The following is a 5,000-nucleotide window of genomic DNA, read 5'->3' on the forward strand; positions in this document are numbered from 1 at the left end:
TGGGGCCCCATTTTAAACAGTTTGTAGTATTTCGGTGACGCCGAGGCGTCCGTCAGGTGTTCCCGGGCAATGTGAGGCCTTTTGGGGCCATAAATTACTGTTAATTGGGGGCCCTGGATGCCTTTTGGGGCCCTATTTTCAGACAGAAAACAGCAACCCTCTTACACTGCAAGAGGACAGCGGGGAATTGAAGCCCTCCCGTGGACTCTGGCCGCAATTGCACCTATAAAAAAAAAAAAAAATGCATTATTTTCCAGCATTAAAGGCATCATTTCCAGGCCTTTTGGGGCCCCATTTTAAACAGTTTGTAGTATTTCGGTGACGCCGAGGCGTCCGTCAGGTGTTCCCGGGCAATGTGAGGCCTTTTGGGGCCATAAATTACTGTTAATTAGGGGCCCTGGATGCCTTTTGGGGCCCTATTTTCAGACAGAAAACAGCAACCCTCTTACACTGCAAGAGGACAGCGGGGAATTGGAGCCCTCCCGTGGACTCTGGCCGCACTTGCACCTATTAAAAAAAAAAAAAAAAAAAAAAAAAAAGCATTATTTTCCAGCATTAAAGGCATCATTTCCAGGCCTTTTGGGGCCCCATTTTAAACAGTTTGTAGTATTTCGGTGACGCCGAGGCGTCCGTCAGGTCTTCCCGGGCAATGTGAGGCCTTTTGGGGCCATAAATTACTGTTAATTAGGGGCCCTGGATGCCTTTTGGGGCCCTATTTTCAGACAGAAAACAGCAACCCTCTTACACTGCAAGAGGACAGCAGCGGGGAATTGGAGCCCTCCCGTGGACTCCGGCCGCAATTGCACCTATAAAAAAAAAAAAAAAGCATTATTTTCCAGCATTAAAGGCATCATTTCCAGGCCTTTTGGGGGCCCCATTTTAAACAGTTTGTAGTATTTCGGTGACGCCGAGGCGTCCGTCAGGTCTTCCCGGGCAATGTGATGCCTTTTGGAGCCATAAATTACTGTCATTAGGGGCCCTGGATGCCTTTTGGGGCCCTATTTCCAGACAGAAAACAGCAACCCTCTTACACTGCAAGAGGACAGCAGCGGGGAATTGGAGCCCTCCCGTGGACTCCGGCCGCAATTGCACCCCTAAAGAAATGCATTTTTTCCCAAGTGTGCACTATAGAGAGAAACCCTACTTATGAAGGGAAATAAACCCCGGGCTGTTGCACATGTGTCTTAGGACAGCAATAGACGGGCTTTTTAAACAGAACGGCATATTTTGTGCTACCCGGGGTGTCCAGCGCGTGTCCCCGGGGTATGTGAGGCCCTTTGGGGCATGCGGCCAGGAAATGTCCTGAACGATCCAAAATCACACCCTGGTTTGAGTGCCACATGTCCCGCAGCAGGTCACCCGAGTCCAGGTGCCCGACATGTACAAAGCGCCCCCCAGCAAAGTCACACTGTGAGTGGGGAAGAAAAGTTGGGAAAGTGTGCAAAAATCCCCAAAATGTTCTAAAATCACACCCAGGTTTGAGTGCCACATGTCCCACAGCAGGTCACCCGAGTCCAGGGATGCCCGACATGTACAAAGCGCCCCCCAGCAAAGTCACACTGTGAGTGGGGAAGAAAAGTTGGGAAAGTGTGCAAAAATCCCCAAAATGTTCTAAAATCACACCCAGGTTTGAGTGCAGCAAGTCCCGCAGCCGGTCACCCGAGTACAAGGGTGCCCGACATGTACAAAGCGCCCCCCAGCAAAGTCACACTGTGAGTGGGGAAGAAAAGTTGGGAAAGTGTGCAAAAATCCCCAAAATGTTCTAAAAGCACACCCAGGTTTGAGTGCCACAAGTCCCGCAGCCGGTCACCCGAGTCCAGGGATGCCCGACGTGTCCACAAGGCTCCCAGCAAAGTCACACTGTGAGTGGGGGAGGAAATTCAGAAATGTAGGCAAAAGTCCCGAAAATGGTCCAAAATCACACCCAGGTGACACCCAGGTTTGAGTGCCACAAGTCCCGCAGCAGGTGACCCGAGTCCAAGGGTGCCCGGCATGTCCAAAGCGCCCCCAGCAAAGTCACACTGTGAGTGGGGGGGAAAAGTGGGAAAAGTAGGCAAAAGTCCCGAAAAATGGTCCAAAATGACACCCAGGTTCGAGTCCCACAAGTCCCGCAGCCGCCCACCCGAGTCCAGGGATGCACGACATGTCCAAAGAAATAATAAAAATCCACAAAAATCCGGGGGCCGGATTCCGGCGTACCGCTTCGGCCCGCGTGCCCTAGTTTGGAGACCGATTTTAAAAATTTGCCGTTGACGGCTAGTTTTTTTCCTTATCACACCCACATTTGAGTGCCACAAGTCCCGCCGCGTTCCACCCAAGTCCAGGGGTGCCAAGAGGTGCCCAGCGTGGCCAGGACGCATGCAGCAAAGTCACAGGGGAAGTGGGGTAGAAAAGTGGGGAAAGTCTGGAAAAGGTCGTGAAAATGGTCAAAAATCACACCCAGGCTGGCGTGCAGCAAGTCCTGCCGCGTTCCAGCCGAGCACAGGGGTGCCAGGAGGCACCCAGCGTGGCCAGGGCGCACCCAGCAAAGTCACAGGGGAAGTGGGGAAAGTCTGGGGGGAAAGTCGTGAAAATGAGCAAAAATCACACCCAGGCTGGAGTGCAGCAAGTCCCGCCGCGTTCCAGCCGAGCCCAGGGGTGCCAGGAGGCACCCAGCATGGCCAGGGCGCACCCAGCAAAGTCACAGGGGAAGTGGGGAAAGTTGGGGAAAAAGTCATGAAAATGATCAAAAATCACACCCAGGCTGGAGTGCAGCAAGTCCCGCCGCGTTCCAGCCGAGTCCAGGGGTGCCAGGAGGCACCCAGCGTGGCCAGGACGCACCCAGCAAAGTCACAGGGGAAGTGGGGAAAGTCGGGGGAAAAGTCGCGAAAATGATCAAAAATCACACCCAGGCTGGAGTGCAGCAAGTCCCGCCGCGTTCCAGCCGAGCCCAGGGGTGCCTGGAGGCACCCAGCATGGCCAGGACGCACCCAGCAAAGTCACAGGGGAAGTGGGGAAAGTCGGGGAAAAAGTCATGAAAATGATCAAAAATCACACCCAGGCTGGAGTGCAGCAAGTCCCGCCGCGTTCCAGGCGAGCCCGGGGGTGCCAGCAGGCACCCAGCGTGGCCAGGGCGCACCCAGCAAAGTCACAGGGGAAGTGGGGAAAGTCTGGGGAAAAGTCGCGAAAATGATCAAAAATCACACCCAGGCTGGAGTGCAGCAAGTCCCGCCGCGTTCCAGCCGAGCCCAGGGGTGCCTGGAGGCACCCAGCGTGGCCAGGGCGCACCCAGCAAAGTCACAGGGGAAGTGGGGAAAGTCTGGGGAAAAGTCGCGAAAATGATCAAAAATCACACCCAGGCTGGAGTGCAGCAAGTCCTGCCGCGTTCCAGCCGAGCCCAGGGGTGCCTGGAGGCACCCAGCATGGCCAGGACGCACCCAGCAAAGTCACAGGGGAAGTGGGGAAAGGTGGGGAAAGTTGGGGAAAAAGTCATGAAAATGATCAAAAATCACACCCAGGCTGGAGTGCAGCAAGTCCCGCCGCGTTCCAGCCGAGCCCGGGGGTGCCAGCAGGCACCCAGCATGGCCAGGACGCACCCCGCAAAGTCACAGGGTAAGTGGGGAAAGTCGGGGAAAAAGTCATGAAAATGAGCAAAAATCACACCCAGGCTGGAGTGCAGCAAGTCCCGCCGCGTTCCAGCCGAGCCCCGGGGTGCCAGCAGGCACCCAGCATGGCCAGGGCGCACCCTGCAAAGTCACAGGGGAAGTGGGGGATTTTTTCTAAGTACCCAATCGAAAGAGGCTAAAAAGCACCTCTTTTTACCTTCTCTCGATTTTTCCAAGTACAAAATCGAGAGAGGCTAAAAATCCCCTCTTTTTACCTTCTCTCGATCAGACACTTAGAAAAAAAACGGGGGAAAAAAAAAAAAATTCTGGGATTTTTTCTAAGTACAAAATCGAGAGAGGCTAAAAAGCACCTCTTTTTGCCTTCTCTCGATTTTTTCCAAGTACAAAATCGAGAGAGGCTAAAAATCCCCTCTTTTTACCTTCTCTCGATCAGACACTTAGAAAAAAAACGGGGAAAAAAAAAATTTCTGGGATTTTTTCTAAGTACAAAATCGAGAGAGGCTAAAAAGCACCTCTTTTTGCCTTCTCTCGATTTTTCCAAGTACAAAATCGAGAGAGGCTAAAAATCCCCTCTTTTTACCTTCTCTCGATCAGACACTTAGAAAAAAAAACGGGGAAAAAAAAAATTTCTGGGATTTTTTCTAAGTACAAAATCGAGAGAGGCTAAAAATCCCCTCTTTTTGCCTTCTCTCGATCAGACACTTAGAAAAAAAAACGGGGAAAAAAAAATTTCTGGGATTTTTTCTAAGTACAAAATCGAGAGAGGCTAAAAAGCACCTCTTTTTGCCTTCTCTCGATTTTTCCAAGTACAAAATCGAGAGAGGCTAAAAATCACCTCATTTTACCTTCTCTCGATCAGACACTTAGAAAAATTTCCCCACTCGTCCTTCCAATGCATTTCAATGGGATTGGAGTTTTCGGCTGGGATTTTTTCTAAGTACAAAATCGAGAGAGGCTTAAATTTTCACCTACTTTTTGCCTTCTTTCGATTTTGTCGTTTTTTTCCTGGTGGTCCAAAACACCACCATCACGTTAGTAGGTGCACCGTGTCTCGACAGGCCAAAATCACAGGGAACGTGTCCGAGTCAAAGTAAGCTATTTTGGGACTCAATTTCGGTGTTTTCCCCCCTATTTTCCCGGTCCTTTTTCCGAACGGCTTTCCAAGGACCTGAGCGACAGGGGCTCATGCGGACGCCCGTGTCCGCCTAGGGGGCGCTGTCCCGGACACCTTTTTGACATTTCCCGCCTGAACGAAATCCTGGACCTGATTCCACCCAGGTACTCGGCGCTTCCAGGGACTCGAGCGACAGGGGCTCATGCGGACGCCCGTGTCCGCCTAGGGGGCGCTGTCCCGGACACCTTTTTGACATTTCCCGCCCGAATGAAATCCTGGAC

This window comes from Entelurus aequoreus, unplaced genomic scaffold (genome assembly GCF_033978785.1).
Source record: "Entelurus aequoreus isolate RoL-2023_Sb unplaced genomic scaffold, RoL_Eaeq_v1.1 HiC_scaffold_44, whole genome shotgun sequence".
In the NCBI taxonomy this organism is placed as follows: Eukaryota; Metazoa; Chordata; class Actinopteri; order Syngnathiformes; family Syngnathidae; genus Entelurus; species Entelurus aequoreus.